Source organism: Centruroides sculpturatus, unplaced genomic scaffold (genome assembly GCF_000671375.1).
Source record: "Centruroides sculpturatus isolate CEXI.00-Female unplaced genomic scaffold, Cexi_2.0 scaffold205, whole genome shotgun sequence".
In the NCBI taxonomy this organism is placed as follows: domain Eukaryota; kingdom Metazoa; phylum Arthropoda; class Arachnida; order Scorpiones; family Buthidae; genus Centruroides; species Centruroides sculpturatus.
This window is the reverse complement of record NW_019384391.1, coordinates 653,122-672,423: the sequence shown is the minus strand read 5'-3', so window position 1 is coordinate 672,423 and position 19,302 is coordinate 653,122. Positions and strand designations below refer to the sequence as shown.

Genomic DNA, 19,302 nt, shown 5'->3' with positions numbered 1-19,302 from the left:
AAAGTAATTATATGGATATTAGAAGAATATCTTTCGGGGAAAATACCAACTACAATATTTAAATATGATCATTTCAAATGATCATATTTAAATATTATAAAACTAAATACATGTACTATGTTTTTATGCTATTTTTTAAAATTGATATATGAAAGTTTTATTACTCAAATCTGGATAGAGATTTTTCTTTTTTGAAGTTACTGATGGCTGTGAGAAATACTACTATTTTTTTAAATTAGATCATTTTAATTTTCTTTAATTTAAATTGAAAATTTTCTTTTTCAATGAACTAAATTACAACCAGCAAAATTATTATATAACAAATATTTTCCAGGTAAAATGGATAATATTTTAATCAACATTAGTTTTAGTTCATAATATATAACCAAATTGTTCAGTTATTTCTTTTTTTAATTGAACATTTAATTATTAAAATTTTCATCAATTATCTCTCTTCATATTTTTATAACTACTTTGATTTTTAAATTTTAATGAGCTATATTTATTTTGAATTTAATTTTTCAAATTCATTTTATATATTATCTACTTACACTAAAAATTATTTTTAAGAATTTTTATGTTTTTAACTTTTATCAAAAATTAATTAATATAGACAGTATTTCTAATATTTAATTACAATTAGAAATTTTTTGAACTTTTAAAATTATTTATTTGTTTTTTCTCATTTTACCATTTATGATAGAATATTTATGTTTGGAGAACAGATTTATTTTTAAACATTCATTTATAAAATTAAAAAAAAAATTTTTAACATTAAATTAATAACTGAATAATAGATGGATATGTTAATACACATTCCAAAGAAAATAATTTAATGAAAAATTGATTAAATATTCTAATTGTTTTAAACTAGTTACAGAATTATAAACAACAAAAATTAAATTAAAATTGAAAAACAATTAAATTCAAATGCTTTTACTGTTTGTTGTTATCAGATTGTATTTACTTAAAATATTTGTCAAAATGTCAGCATTTAATAAGTTATAAAGAATAAATGAAATAATGCCATCATAAATTCAGGTTTTCTCAATTAATTACACTAAGAAATTTTCTTACAGTTTTTATCAATTAAATGTTTAAACATTCTTACTTAAAAAACTAAGAATTTTCTCCTTAACAGATTTTTTTCAAATTTAAAATGAATCATTTTAACATTCTATGTCTAAAGTATTTAATTTTAATATTTTAAGGCAGTCAAAAATCAAATTTTGTTAGTTTTCTACATTCATATATTAATTAAAAGTTTGATGTTTTTTGAATAATATTTGATAGTTCTGTTATTAATTTTGTTTAAAAGAAAACTCAAATTTTATATTATGTACTAGAATATTTTTGAAAATGTTTATAAACAGATTTCCTATTATATAGAAATAATAATTCTATGCAATAGAAAAACATTTTCATGATTAAAGATTCATAGCACTTTGTCTACAATAAACAACAGTACTGTAATTTACATTAAGATTTTAACAGATGCATTTTTAATACTTCAGTTAGTTTTATAAATAAGAAATTTTTATGAATCTGCTTTTTATAATAAGTTATTTAAAGTTTAATTAATCAATAAGTTTTGTCTGTTCATTCTTAATTTTAAACAAATATACTAATAAATATTTTATAAATCTTTATAAAATGTCAATAAATAATATGCTTTTTTTTTACTAAATCTTATTTTGTGAAGAATTATAAATTTTCTTTTAAATATCATTTATTTAAATAACTAAATATTTAATGAAATATTAAAAGCAATTTATTTGTAATTTAGAGTATTTTCTTAATATAATATTTAAATATTTGAAGAAATATAAATAAAAGGAAAACTTTTTCTCTTAAATGTAATATTTTAAAATTTATTTAATAATTAAGTGATAAAATTTAAAATGATGTAGTTCATTATTGTTTATTTTGATTTGTTATTTGTTAGAATAAAACATAAAATAATCTATTATTTACAAAACAAAAAGTGTTTAATATATTACTAAAGAAATATAATATTTTGGATTTAATATCATTGAAATTTATGTAATGCATTAAATTTTGTTAATGTTTTTTAACATAATATAAAAAATGGTTTCTTATCAAAAGTATGATATCCTTTTAAAGTAATTTTTAACTTTTAAAAATGAAAATGTATTCTTTAACAAATTTTATAGAAAACATACATAAATGACAGTAACAGTTTTTTACACACAACACATTACTTTTTCTCAATGCAGTGAATGTTTATTTTTCTAATGTTTTTGTCCTTTTTAATTGACCTTCTCCAGGAAATAACTTAAATTTACAATTTACAAAAAAACAAAGCTGTAACTTATTAATTAGAATAAGTTACAGCTTTGTTTTTATTAACATTAGAAAAATAAACATTTACTGCATTGAGAAAAGGTAATGTGTTATGGTTAATATGAATGCAGTTAGTGAAGGGAACAGTTTTTTAAATTATTTTAATTAAAGTTGTGTTTTACAATTCCTCATTAATTTTCTTTACTAAATAGATTAATCAAATACATGATATTAAATAATTTTGTTAAATACAATAAATACAATTTTTAAAATAATTTTTACAAATATATTGAAATATATGGATAACGTTTTCAAAAAATTATTATGTTATTAATTTAAAACTTAACAGTGTGGTCTAAATCCATAATTATTTAATAACAATCATAGTACTAAAGTACAGTACATAATAATTTTAAGACTAAATGAAAAGAAATGATTGTATAATATAATTTAAAATTAATTAAAATATTTAATTAATAAGACTGAATAATTATGATTGAAAATATGGAAATTTTATATAAAAAAGAAAGGTTTACTTTTTTTTAATTTAATTTAATTGGAGATTTAATTTTGGATAATTGTTCTTTAGTAATTTATTTCTATTATTTAGACATATTTGAATTAATTTTATTTATTTTGAAACTATCAAGTTTAAGATGTTTATATTAGTTATATATTAAAGCCAAATGATTGCCAGATTACATTGGGCTATTTTACTACTTCTATTATTAATTAAATGCTAACAAGTAAGTAAATTTAGCAAGAGATGGCACCTAATGCCTGCTTCCAGGACCAAATTACTTAGCATTTAATTAATAATAGTAATAGTAATATAATCCGATTTAAAACCAATGTTTAAACTCATCTGATTGTTCAAATTTGTGTCAACTGTCATTTTATACTTTACAAAATTTCTGTTTCAAGGATAATTGATAAAATGCTTTACTTTAGGCATTGAATTGTATTTAAGATCACAATTTTATAGACAATTCTAAATTAAAAATTACATGGGTCATTTAAGCAGGCAATCATTAGGATTAAACAAATATAACGAAAAATAATTCTAAAAATTAAATGATTTAAAAAACAATAAAAAGCTCAATATAATTTTAACAAGTTTGATTTAATCCTATGATTTAAGAGATTTATCATTAAATATTTACAAGATTAAAAAAAGTATTTGTTATACTGGAAAAAAGTGATATATTTGTATCAAATATTTTTATGCAATGATTATTTTTCAAAAAAATCTCTCTTATGTTTTTAAATGGAATTTGTTGATTAAAGAAATCTTAGAAAATATTCATCTATAAGAAGATTCTATTTTTTTGGTTTAATGGCGACAAAAACTGTTTTTATCAGCATTTAAAATTCTTACAAATGATCTTGGTTAAAAATTATTTTAATTGCTTCATATACCATCAGCTTACTTTTAGGAAAAAGAACAATTTAGTGCTTATGATTACCATCTTATATTTATGGAAGAAACAAAAAGTATACAGTATGTTGTATTTGTATTCAGTTTTAGCTTGATATTACTTTCAAGAAAAAAATATTGAATGGTAATACATTTCTAAAAACATATATAAGATTTCATTTAAAAATTGTTTAAAATATGTTGGAGACTTGTTTATTGCATTTATGGTTTTGCTCAGAGTTTATATTAGTGACAGAAATATCTAAAAAGAGAAAAACCAATTCATAAATATTTATTGTATATCTTCTATAAACAAAGTAATAATGATAATTAACAAATCTATGAAACAGATATTTTGTTTTATTTTTGCATAAATAATTCCAAAGAAAAAAATTTCAATGGGTTCAAATATGGAAGTTAAAGGTTTAAGTATCCATCCAATTTATCTATTTGGAAAAATTGTATTAAATTCTCAAGAAAGCAACTTAATTCATTTGGGTAACATTCCGATTGCAATAAGAGTATTTAGTTGTTTTATATGTTAAATAAGAAAATGTTCGAAAATGTGTATGATTCCAATCATAAATTTTTCTGCAGAAGAAGAAGTGTATTATGAAATTCTTTTAAACACACTGTTTCAGATCTCTTTAATTATGTATTATTTATTCTATTGAGATGAAAAGGAATTCCATTGTATTTTTAAAGGAAATTAAGATTACAATTTATGTGATCCACATATTTGTGATTAATACTTTCGGATATTGATAACAACAACATGAAATTTATGTTTATTGAATCTTAATGTCAGAAAGGATTGAGTCAGTACATTATTTTTAACACAATAATTTTTATTTACAATTCTTATCTTTTCAATTGTTTGTGTGACTAGTGGTCTCATAAATAGTCAATTCTATGACAAATCTAACACAAAAGTGATAATTGGATGATTGTTAGATTTTTAGGTGGCACTTACTTTCTCATCTCTGTGATGACTAGTTATTTATTAAGCAGTTTAATTTTTCAAATACATTATTAATCAAATTTTTTGTGTTTCTCATGAGTAACTATAATGTAGTCTGCAAACCTTCCAGTTTTTCAAACCATAATAAAATATATGCTTTCTCATAAGAGAAATGTGAAGCAAAATGATGATTCTGCAAGTATAGTAGTGATTATATCCTCACTATTATAAATAATTTATATCAAAAATTTGCTGAATTGTTTGTTCAGTACAGCATAATAATTTATATTTTATGAATAATTTAAAATTGTGAATGTCTTATAGAATATTCTGTAATTCTCACAATTATTATTTAAATAATTGGAATATTCAGAGATTTAATGCATTATTATAGAAAACATCAATGCTATTTTGCAGTTTTAGTTTAGAATTTTATAATATACGATTTAAATGCATGATTTATTTTATACTTTAAATTATGGCAACTAAAAGATAAATAATTAGAACAGAAATTAATTTGTCAATAATTTAAAATGTAGACTAGTAATGAGACCATAGTTGATGTTATTTTATATTTTAATTCAATTCTTAATTGTGTATAATTGTATGAATTGCATTTATCATAATTTTGTTTTTAGAATTTAATATGAATGAAAGTGTTGAGGAGATATAAAGGATTTAAGACTCAATAAACCAGAAGTTTATGGTATCGAGATTACAATGAAAAGCATTGTTATTTTGGATCATCTATAAAGAATTTGCGAAACTCGGTCAAAACAGGCGAGAACACGCAGTCAACAGCAATGGTCCTATTCTTCATAGCATTTCTCCAGCTAAAAGGTAGAGTCAGAAATACAATAGTCAGTATAGAAAACATTTCTGGAATTTGATGAAGCAATATTTACCATACAGTATTAGTGCAAACAGATTAAAGAACTGAAAACTGAAATAATGTTAAAAAATATACTGGTTAAAAAGATGTTATTAAATATGTATATTATATATAAGTTTATAATATCTTAATATAACAGCAATTATGTATTACAGATTATATTTTATTAGAATATACAGTACACATATGCATATATCAATTCAGTAATATTGTTATTAGTAATTTTGTAAAATCATTACTAAAATTTTATTAGTTAAATTCTGATAGATTATCAACATTGAGATCATTATTACAATATTATTAGTCTATTGTATTTTTCAGAATGAAGTTTAAGCTTATTTATTATTTTAAATATAAAAAATTAGATCAATAATTAATGATGTCTATTGAATTAAATAGAAAGCATTTATAAATTTACAATCATCAGAAATTTTGTATTACTGTAAATGTTGTTTGAAATGTCTATTCATTGACAGATTTTAAGAATGGTGTCTGTTTGCAATATTGATATTATTATAATGATAATACATTATTTAAAAACAAACTTTCTCTTTGATCTTTGAGATCATTGTGAATTTCAGCCCATTAATCTTCCTAAATCATGTGAAATTTTCAGCATTCCATATCAATTTGTAAAGTTGATCAATGGATATGAACTTTAAATGGATCAATTGTAAATTCAGTGTTGCATTTCATTGTAAATTGGCTACAGAGCAATTTTTGTACATATGATATATATTACATAACATATTAATTATAATTTGTAAATGTTAATTAACAATAATGTCAATGTTGAAACAAATTGTTATTAATTAATGTTATTCTTAAAGTAACAACAGTTTTAAGCAATAGAGAAGATGGTATTATGGAACCCCATTTTCATTTTAGTGAATTGTAAACAAGGTATCATAACTACACCCACATTTTTTGTGCAAAAAGTACTGGTAACTATTAAACTAAATGTTCCTAATTGGATTTTTTGCTAGTGTAACTATAAGTATGGTTTTTGAAGGCTTTTGTACAAAAAGTCAGAAAGTAGGCTTAGAGAAAATCGGGTGGTAATATGGAATCTTACTGTATGTTTTCAAAAAATGCTTTAATGTATCCAAAAACAAATAGGAAAATACAAAGAATGTTAAATAATTACAAAATTATTTACTCCAATGTATTTTATCGAAAAAATGCTTTTATAATAGAAAAATATGACCTCCATCAACAATATATATTCTAGCAGCTCTTTTTCAATATTCTCAGGAAGAATTGGCTTTCTACCTAGTGTCTTTTTCACACATTGCTCCGATGAATGTCTGCTTGCAAATAGAGAGTTCGGACGAGTTGTGTTCCCAGAGCAGTTGGGTTCCATATTAAAAGCACCAATGGAATTGCATCTTGAATTAACTTATGTCTGTCAAGATCAAATTTTAAAAAACGTGAACATCACACAGATTAATATGTATCTCTAAGTCTCTGGAATGGAATACATGCACCAGTGAACCTACAACTACACGATTTATATTTTAAAAATAATTAAATTCACTTAGCATTCAAAATTTGAAAATTTTGAAAAACACAAATTTGCTGATTCACTACGGACAACCATTTCACTTCACTTAAACGGTTGTGCACAACAAGGGGAAAACCTTGCTATGGATGTCTGCCTAGTTCAGTTCAGCCACAATCCGCTACAGTTTGCCTTTATTATCAGTTCGAAAGGAGTGGTTCCATAATACCTGCAGTGTTCCATAATACCACCTTTTCCTCTAATAATAAAGTTTTAATTAGAATTTTAAAATACCATATTATTGATTTGATATTTACAGTATTTCATTGAAATTTATGTTATTGCTATATATTATTATATAGTTTGAATAAATAATATTTAACATAATGTATGCTTGAAATTCATAGTTTTGAAACAGTTTAGCAGTTGCAGTATTATGTATTAAAATAATATAAAGTTTAAAATAGAATAATAATTAACCCAGTAAAGTTTTATATTGAAAAGACATTAAATAAATGAGTTAAGAATATGCATACATATGAAAATTTCTGTACTCTTAAATGCATTATATATAATTGTGATTTGGAAATATTTTCAGTACTCATCATAAAAGTGTGTTAAAATTTGAGATAGATACTTTAGAAGTTGTAAAAATATCACTTTATTCTTTTTTAACAAATTAGACAAAACTGATATTTTCTAAATATTCTTGCTATTATAAATTGATCCAAATGTAATTTAATTTTTAAATTTAAATGGACTTCTTAAAAATGGCTATAAATTAAATATTAAATTATAAATTATATATTAAATTATAATTAAATATGTCTTCAGTACACATTACTATAAGTTTCAAGATTAGAAATACAATCAATAGTATTTAGTTTCATAATAATCAAAAGAAAAAAAGGGTAAAATCAGATATTCTTAACTTAATATAATCTGGTAGAAATGTAATCATTGATTTAAAAGACATTCAGCATGGGTACACAAAATGTATTAGTGCACATTGTCTTATTCAATGTCAGCACATTGTCCACAATTGTTCATTATTGCCAGTGGAAGAATTTTCATGTCACTTGTTAACATGTAAAATGATTCTACTCTTTTAGTAGTGCAAATCATGTCTCAAGCTGAATTCCTCCATTGAAAGAAGGGTCAACAGAAATTGGGAACACTACAATGAGTGTGTATTGATTCCACAAGTGTGAAAAATTTAGAAGATAGTTAATTTTAATATTTTTTGGTCTTTTTACAATCTCATTTTGAAGTATGGAAAAGTTTTCAAAAATTATATTATATATACTCAGAATAATTCCCATTTGTCATGCATTGCGTTTAATGCATTAATATGGTGTATGATAACATTATGCAAAAACATGTAGTGCATTTTGTGTGTACATGTCAAATGTGCCTAAACTTATTTATAAAAAATATCAACATTTGATAGCAATGAACCTGAACCTGATATTTACAAAAATTCTTTTATAAAAAGTAATTAAACTTCAATTATATGAATAATAAGTTAAATATTCTTGAATAAAATTCTTGATTTGCTCTTTTATATGTTGTTTCAGCAAGAGCCATCAATTTAATGTGTTAGGTTTAAATTTGTTAATTTATTGAATATAAGTATTTCAAGTAATTTAAATATTTATTGAAAACTTTGTCTTTAAATAATGAAATTTACGTAAATGTCTGATTGAACTTACTAACTGAAAGTATAGAATTTTATTTATAAAATATCTATTTTACTCAACATGGAATTGATAAAAAGATATGTTTATTGCATACTATTTTAAGAAATAATGTACTGCTTGAAGACAAAATTTTTTAACAAATTAATTTAATTTTTTACAAAATATATTGAAGTATAATTCTAACATAACTCAAAATAATAACCAAATTATTGAGCTAACTAGCAGACCCCGCCATGCATTGTTGTGGCTCAAAATGTATCTATTATAAATGTATAACACTTCCCCTTTGGGGATGGGAATTTTTCGAAAAATCCCTTCTTAGTGTACATTCTCTTGATGTACCCTATTAAAATGCAATCAAAAACGCAAAAAACAGCATCTAAAATAGTATAATAGAAGCCAATTTCTTCACAGTAAGCCTTAATCCTGTCCATCTCCCCCAGGGGGGAATTTCGACATGCATATTATATAAAAACACGTGCGTATTCGAATGCAGCGTTGTGTCAAAATTTCAAATAAATCGGTAGGAACAAATGAACATTACATTTTTATTTATATAGATAGATAGAAGATGATCTGTTTTAGTTCATCCTCAGAGAAAAGCATGTTTCACAGAAAAGCAAACTTAGGGCGTTGTACTTGTAGCGCCATCTGTTGGACATAAAAACCTTAACCCTAGATGATATCTTTTAATTTATATGAATGTTTAATGGAATAATACAAGGTCTGTTCAAAAAGTATCGGACCTTTGGTCGGCAAAAATAAATTTATTGACTTTGAGGTACAAAACCCTAATCCCCTTCAAAGTAGTCTCCTTGGTAATGTATACACTTCTCCCAGCGTTCCTGCCATTGCTGGAAACACTGCTGGAACGCATCTTTTGGAATGGCCATCAGCCGGTCCGTCGCATTCCGCACGATGTCTTCTCTCGACTAAATTCGGGTTCCTTTTAGCGGCATTTTCAGCTTGGGAAATAGCCAAAGGTCACACGGAGCCATGTGGAGAGAGTACGGAGCGTGACGAACCACAGGAGTTTTGTGTTTGGCGACGAAAGCCCGAATCAGATGAGCAGAATGGGCGGATGAATTATCACGATGGAGCTGCCAAGTTTTGATCGACCACAGATCCGGTCGTTTGCGTCGCACTGTATCGGAAAGACGACGAAAAAACTGTCAACATGACCTTTGATATTGCTGCGGACCTGCCGCGCTTTTTTTGGCCTTGAGGATCGTCCCCGAAAGCCTGCTGAATCTAAATCCGACGAGAGCGCACTACATTACCTCACTCATAGGCCGATTGCCAACGACTGACGCTTCCTGCAGGCGGGAAAAAATTCAGGGCTGTGCATGACTGTCCCCTCCACAACTCCACCAAAGGAGTCACTCATAGGCCGATTGCCAACGACTGACGCTTCCTGCAGGCGGGAAAAAATTCAGGGCTGTGCATGACTGTCCCCTCCACAACTCCACCGAAGGAGGCCTCTCGCGCATTATTGGTTTACGCGGAAAAAAATAAGGTCCGATACTTTTTGAACAGACCTTGTATACAGCCTATGTCCACCCTGAAGTTCCATTCTAAATATTGGTGAAAGAATTTTTGAAATTGGATGAGTAGTTTCAGAGTTTACCCGCTACATACAAACTTACAAACATTACCTATTTATAATATTAGTATATACTAAACAATAAATCATAAATTCCTTGAAAATTTTATAGCAAAATGTATTTGTATATATAACATATACCTAAGTAAATAAAACTGAGAGGCTGGTTCTAGTTAAAAAAAATACCTGTATATATTGAAAGAATATACATTATTTAAAAAAAATAAAATGTAGTAAAAAGCAACCATAAAATCAAATTACAAAAATAAATATAAAGCATTAATGCTGTAATGAATTTAAAAATAAACAAAAACCCTTTCACTAGTCCAGCACAACCTAATATATATAGAAGCAACGATGCGGAACTTGAAGAAAAGGATTGATGAACACAAATACTCAGTGAATAGAAGCGTTGATAGTACGGTCCTTGCAGCATTTGTGAAGCAGCAGGACATCACAGTATTCTGGGATCAAGTGGCAATTATTAAACATACAAGATCCATACAAGCAGTGAGACACCTGGAAAAAGTAGAGATACACAAAGTGCAGATGACTGCACAGTGCATCAATCACAGGGATGCTGACAGTTTATCAGCATCCTGGAAGTCCTTTTATGATAACATGGATTAACAGTTGCAATCACATAGATAGCATTATTAATTGGTTTTATAATATTTACTTGATGTATACTTTTCGTTTATTTTTAATTATTTGGTTTATACTTTTCATTTTTGAGAATGGACATGCGCTTTACTGTTAACTCGTGCATCTGCACTTTGAATTTTTGTATTATTTGAATACTCTGTTCGTTATATTGATGGAAACTGAACTGAAGAAAATCGCTTAAATCGGTCGAAAACATTTTTAACATATTAAACGTGCTGGACTAGTGAAAGGTGTTTGTTTATTTTTAAATTATTTAATTAGTTCCAGTAAGCATTTATTTAGCTGTAATGAATATTGAAATGCAGTAATTATTGCATTACAGTATTTATATTTTATTTTTATAAACAGAGCTGCTCATTTTTATAAATATAGACGTAATTAATACAGTAGAGCCTCAAAAACTCGGCACTCTATAACCCGACACTCCGGATAACTCGGCCACACCCTGGCAGGGCAAAAAAATCCTTAGTTAATTAATTTTCATTATAGACAGCTTTATGCCTCATAAAGTATTTTTCTGGGGTCTTCGGTAAATTACTGTACACAGTGTATTCATTCATTTTCATGTAGTAAAGGCTCTATGCCTTCATAAAGGTTGTACTTTTCCTTTGTTTAAGGGTATTTGGGCATTTTATTCTCTGTTGTATTCTCAAGTAAACAATACATACAAATACAGTACAGTATTTTCTGAGGAAACACTCATACTTAGTTTTTTAACCTCATTCCCGATAACCCGGCATTTTCAGAAACTCGGCCACCCTTCGGTCCACATTAGGCCGAGTTTTTGAGGCTCTACTGTATACGGTATAACAATGCTGCAATTAATTAATGAATTAATTCTTTGGAATAAGAATTTTATATTTTACCATAGTTTTCATAGTAATTTTAGAAAAATAAATATATAAATAATTTATTTATTTTTCTCTATTAAAATGTATTAAAATAATTTTTAAGAAGTTTTGTATGAATATTTGAGATGGCATTGAGTAACTGATACAATTTCATAAAATCAATATTGTGATTGCAGTGTACTGTAAGAGTACAGATTTGAGCAACACAAACTTTGCAATATGTGTGACGTAATTTGAATTTTATTAGATTAAGAGAATTCTTGACTAGAAAAATATTAAATTCTTCTAGCCTAAAAATCATTAAGTATGTTATATTAATACAGTGGTGCCTCGTACAACGTACTTAATCCGTTCCAGGTGCACGTCCGTTAAGTGAAACGTCCGTTATACGAAACGCATTTTCCCATAGAAATACATGTTAAAACATATAATTCGTTCCGCAGCATAAAATAACCGTACTGTACCATAAAAAATGAAAATGGAGCAGACACCAATTATGCCGGGTAGTCAGATGTTGTGAGGAGGAGGTGGAAGAACACTTTCTTTACACATTCATACAGATACAGACTTTTTACACATTGCAGCGGGTCTTTTTTTATTGTTTTTTAATCGGAGTCAGATTCAGGAGAGGCTACCGGAACTTGCAGGGTCAACTTCTCTTGTTCCATCCTTTGTTTTTTGCCCGCTGGCTTCTTGAAAAACATGACCAAGGTGGTCTGTTTCTCTTTCTTCTTTAACACCTGTCGGAAATGACGGACAAAGGTGTCATCGTAGAGATCATTGATCCTGTTGGCCTCAGCTCTGTTTGGATAATGAGTGTTGGTAAACTCCTGAACCTCTCCCCATTCGACAAGAAAGTTTTTGTCAACTTTCACTCCTGATGATTTCTTGCTTTGTTTCAATTGAAATCACCTTTCTGTTTTTTTAGAAGCCATGATGCATTATAAATGACTTAACTTGCCAGATTATATGATACGAATAATTCTTTATTAATTAAGATCACTAAACACTTCTACGAGCTACTCTCGCTCCGTTTGTTTTTTACAACCTCTTTTCGTCCCGCCACCTCGGCATCTACACAATTACATTTCGTTTATTTGAATCGTCAACATATACTGTATTACATTACATTTAATGTTTATTTAAATCATCAACATATATTACATTACATTTCTACTTCAGATATACTAATAATACATTCTAATAATACTAATATATCCTAAAAATAGCAGATTGTCATTGGCAATGGCAAAAGAGAGGAAATATCATTCGCACTTGTTTGAAGAAAGTCCATTGTTCGTCTCACGTAACTGCCGAACGGAAAGTACGTTGTTCGCAGCAAGTCCGTTGCTCGAGTCACGTAACGGTCAAACAGAAAGTCCGTTATTCGCAGCGTCCGTTATTCGAGGCGTACGTTATACGAGGCACCACTGTATATTGATATAACATAACTTAAGCCTGAAATTATGTAATCAAACATAAATTTAGTCCAAAAATAATTTGGCGGTTTTATCATAGGCTACTTTTATTTTAATTAATAGTGAAATTTTGCCTGAATGTAGACAGTGATGCTTTTGGTATGAGACTTTCAGTTTTACTTTATTATATAAAATAAACTAAATGAATAATTTTATCATTTTTAATAATGCTTACATTTGAATTAGTTCTAATAATATATTTTTATGCCAACATTTGCATATATTTTTAAGCTTAGTTTATATTTCAGGAACTTTTAAAAAATTTTGTTAATCTAATTATTGTTGATATGATCTCTAACAGCTGAATGTTTTAAATTTTTTGACTAATGGACTATTGTAGTCAATAGAAATTGCAAGAATTTTGTAAATATAATTTTTTTAATATATAAAACAAAAAAAAGAAGAACATTAATCACAATCAAAGTAATAAAAATTTATATTTTTAATACAGATATGCTCAGAAATGTCTTAAACAGTGTATTGATTTTAAAATTTAAATTACAAAATGTGTTTCTAGCACATTAAAAGTTATGAAAAAGAAAATGATCAATGTAATCTATGCTGGAAAAATGATGAATTATATTTATTATATGGAATTCATTTTGTTTAAATTTCTCAAGAAATTTTTCAAAAAATTTTTACTATAATGAAAATACTATTAATGTCTAAAGATATCTCATTAAGAAACCAACTTTACTCTTTATACAACGTTAATTTATTCTCTTATATATACAGTAAAAACTATACATGGTAATTTAATTAAGTAATTAAAAATTAAAAACCTATGGAATCAGTTATTTTTACCTTTATGAAGACTGCAATGTGCACATATATTTTCAAAACAAATGAGATTCTAATAAGTATGGTAAGTTTTTAGCAAGGAATTGAATGAAAGCAATATTAGTTTGCCTTGTATCTGAAGCCTTTGAGAAATGTATTATTTTATTTGAAATGAATATTATTAATGTTGAGCAGTTCAAAAATAATTTCAAGAAGAAGAAGAAAGGCAAATAATTTATTCAGGAATGTTTTTAAAAGAAGTAATTGGAAGCTTAGAAGAAGAATATAATTTTTCATAGAAGCTTGAAAACAGAACCATATTTTCAATGAATTAAAGCATATTTAGAGAAAATTACCAGCATACAGCATACATATCAGATATTGTATCAGTAAACATAACACATGGTGTTCAATAAGTGTGAAACTAATGGTAAAAATATTTGTGCTGATGTTGATCCAATATGGAGATCAACATCAGGACACCAGAGCTCAAAAGAATCTAAGAAATATGGTACAGTGACTCAGAAATTGCATGGAGAATCAGGATAGACACTTGGAGCCATATTGTAAAGAATAAAAGAAAAGTAGGCAATAAATAAAGCATTTATAATGTAAATCCTATTGATTCCAGACTTTTCAGACAGCCTGTAAAACTGAAAAGATTAGAAGAATCAAAAGTGGAGGCAATTAATTATAAATATCTTTGTAAAATTAGTAGGAAATAAGCTGGATTAGTTATTGATAAAATTAAATTTTAAATAATTGAATAAAATGAATGTTACAGAGAAAGTAAAAAATTCCAAGTAATAGTCAATAACAAGAATGGCAAACCCATGGCAAGTTAGCCCTTCTGGCACTTAACATGTCATACAGATTTTATTTATTTTTTACTGCATATATTTCATTTTATCTTAATTACAGTTTTCTATTATAGTTCTATATTCATTTCAGTATATTATTATCCTCTTATCAATCAGCTTTTTAAATTTATTCTAATTAAAGTATATTCACTTTATTTCTTTAAAAATATTTGAAGTATAAATGTAACAAGCTTTAAAATAATTTAAGTTAATTATGTCTACTACTCTGCATTCAAATTCAAAAAGATTTACCATCTCTGATCTATGAGATCTTGATAGAATCATCTTGAATATATTAAGATAAGAAGAAACAGAAAGATTGATTGATTTGAATTACAAGTGAGGCAGAATTACAAGTGAATTGTTTCTTAAAGTAGCAATAGTTATTAAATATTAGTTTTTGTAAATTACTCTTACTTTAGCACAGTTCTGCATCTTTAAGACCAGTGTTCTGTGGGATTGGCCATAAGTGATGTAATGTGGATATGGGTGGTAGATATGCAGGTAATCATTATGATGCATTACAAGGTGAGGGAAATTTACAAAAACTTTATGTAATGCAGCGGTTCCCAATGGGTCAATATCAACCCCCTGGGTATCGATGAAATCTTGGAAGGGGTCAGTAAACCTGTAGGGGTCAGTTGGGATCAATGACCCTTTAAGAGTCTTTTGAGGATCGATGAACTATTACTAGTCAACTAGGATCAATTAAATAAGATCTATGCAGTATTATTATATTTTATTTTAAAATACATTTTTCTTAACTAACTTCATCATTTTCGTATCGTTCAGTTTTGTTGAGTGTTTTTGTTCAGCTAGCAAATTTTACTATGTACTGTACAGTAATACGGGCCCTTTAGGCATCATGTGAACACTACCTGACCACNCTGAAGGAGATCGAATTTTAGCGTCCAGATGTTATATTCTTAGTTATAATATAAAAAACGCCAGTGCAGAAACGACAATGATGGAAACAGTTCGTAAAATAGCGGATGATAGTAAATTTAAAGTATACGTACATGACCCATGGTTTGTTTATTATGACCAATACTTAAATGTAACAACAACTTGCATTCAGACAGTATGCCTTTCCGCATTATTGATATCCCTAGTACTTGTCTTATTCATACCAAATTTTACATGTACTATATGTGTCATTTTAACTGTAGTCTCCATAGAGGTGTGTATAGTTGGATACATGTCTCTTTGGAACGTTAATGTTGACACTATTTCCATGATCATTCTAGTTATGAGTGCGGGATTTTGTGTAGATTATTCCGCTCACATCACGTACGCTTACATAAGTAGCGAAGAAAGTGACCCTGCGGGTAAGATGAGATACGCATTATACGCAGCGGGTTATCCAATAATTCAAGGATGTGCTTCGACAATTCTAGGTGTATCGGTTCTGTATTTCGGTTGTAGTTACTTGTTTGTTATATTTTTCAAAATTTTGCTTCTAACAATGACATTTTCTGCATTCCACGGCTTAATTTTGTTGCCAGTAATTCTTAGCACTGGAGATTCTATAGCGCTTTCTTGGAAAAATAAAAGGAATAGAAAAAACTTTCGTATAATAAAGCATAAAGACAATAATTTGACAAATAATAATGATCAAAAAGACGTTGAATCATCTTTTATTGAGGAATAATTAATATTTATTTTATCACATTTATAGCTTTCGTAGATAATGAGATAAATTATTTAATTTTAATTATTTCTTATTGTTCAAAAGTCTTGTTGAGTGTTTTTGTGCAGCTAGCAAGTTTTACAATGCAATACAAGCTTTTTAGGCTACCTGTTGTTCACACGAACACTATGTGACCATCATATGCAATCCCTTTTGTTTCAGTGAACAACGTTCTAGAGTGGATTTAGAGTGCAACCAGTAAGGTCAAAATTTAAACAGACATTAGTTTTATATTTATTTTATGGAAGATACAATTATTTGCACAAATTAATATATTTTTATAAACTGTAAGTATATATTTACATAAATAATAATTATTTGTCATATGCAATTGCCTCATTATTTTTATTTAATTGTAAGGAATTTAATAAAAATGTCAGTACCAAAAAGAAAGTGCTGGCAGTATTCCAAAAAATATTTAAGCTAGGGTTTATTCCTACTGTAGGAAATGATACAATGCCTCTATGTCTCATCTGAAAAAACATTTACTAATGATCCTATGAAGACACCCGAATGAGAGAGCACATTGAAAGACTGCATCATAATCAAAAAGGAAATAATTTAGAGTATTTTAAAAATTTTAAAGAAAAATTTCTTTTAAGTTCAAAAATGTGATTTAAATCATTTTTTAAATCATCCACTTTTAAAAATGTTGCATCTTACAACATATCACTTTTAATTTCAAAAGGAGGATATCTTCATACTATTGGTGAAAAATTAATTTTACCTGCAGAAAGAGAGGTATGAAGATAGACCCAGATCTAATATTAAAAATTATTCTGCTAATAAATAACACTGTACAATGTTGCATTGACAAAATGGCAGAGGATATTAAAAAGTCTTTATTATTTGATCTACAAACAAATAAATTTGTCATTCAGTTAGACGAGGCAACAGTTGGAAGAATGAGCATATTGATGATTTATGTTCACTATTATAGCTCACGAAAAGTAGAAATAACAGAAGAATTTCTTACTGCTGAACAATTAGAGATTTACATAACAGGTGAAAATATTTTTGTTATGAAAAATTTTTTGACAAATATAAAATACCTATTTCCAATATAATTGCAACATCTTGTGATGAAGCACCTGCAATAATTGGTAAATACTGTATAGAGGATTTCTAGCTCATTTGAAGGAAAAAGTTCAGAACATTCAAATAGGTGCATTGTGTTTTGCACCGACAACATTTAGTTGCATAAAAAAAAAATAATGAAAAACTTCATGATGTTCTAGATATGTGCATAAAAACTATAAATATTACAAAATCAAAATCTTTAAATAATCGTCTTTTTGCACAGTTATGTTATAGCAATGACAAAATATATAATAGTTCACATTTTCATACAGGTATGTGTTGGCTGTCTAAAGGTGATTTTTTACAGAGGTTAGTTGAAATTTTTGATACAGTTATAGAATTTATCAATGAAATCGATGAACTCATGGGAATGCTATTATTAGATTTAAAAAGTCATATATATATTTTATTTAGCAGATATGTTTTCTCAATTTAACAATATCCAAAATAAATTACAAGAAAAAAATATTAATCATATTCAAGCACAGACAATTATTCTTGGATTTCGTTCTAAAATTGATATTTTTTTATAACCACACTAAACCAATCAGATTTTTGTTATTTTGAAAATTTAAGACAGCTATCTATTTTCAAAAAAGATATGAATGTTTAAAGATCTTGAAAACTTGGATGTGCCATCATAAATTGTTGAGCCATATGAATGTGACATAACTGAAATAGATATTTCTTTACAAGAAGAATTAATTGAAATTAGAGATCTCAAATGCTTTGTTCAAACAAAAAGATATGCAAAACTTTGGAATTAAAAAATAAAAGGCAAAAATGCTTAGGATTAAAACATATACTTGAGCCCTTATTGTTTGCTTTTCTGAATTCTTATTTAGTGAAGGCCAGTTTCATCCCAGTGAATAATTTAGTAAGAAAAATAGAAGTAAATTAAATATATCAGAATTCAGCGATTTACAAATAATAATTTAAGTAATTCTGAATCAACATTTCAAACAGTATATCTAAACATCAAGCCCGACCATTTTATTAATAATATAAATATATGATATTATTTTCTTTTATTATTATATAGACCTACATTTTGTACTATTGTTTCTAAATATTTTGTTTTCTATTTTCTATTACTGACTTCATATTTGTATGTAATAAATATTATTTTGTACAGTAACTTATCAGAATATTTTACTCATTTCAGTTGGTCAAACAAAATTTTATTAAAGCTAATACAATACACTACTGACTAAAAAATCTAAACATTCACTTATAGTAACTGAAATTTTCAACTCCATGTTTTGGGTGCTATATAGAGGAATAATCCTGCTTATTTTTCATTGAAGATATTTTATCCTTTTTAATACTTATTTTGTGTTGAAGACTAAAAACAAGTTGAAATACCTAGATTGCCCTTCCATCTGAGCAAAATCTAAATTTAACACTTTTTATATACTATACACATATTGTTTTAGAATTATAGTAATAATTGTGTGAAATGGAGTTTATAGAAACATTTTTTCCTTGTAAGGGTCGATGCTTAAAAAGAGGTTGGGAA

General features: G+C 26.8%; 1 protein-coding gene across 1 annotated transcript in view; it reads left to right on the top strand.

Moving 5' to 3' along the window:
• Positions 1-19,302, top strand: part of LOC111618238 (serine/threonine-protein phosphatase 6 regulatory ankyrin repeat subunit B-like) — a 120,987-nt gene that overhangs the window by 161 nt on the left and 101,524 nt on the right. The gene's annotated exons all lie outside the window — the stretch shown is intronic.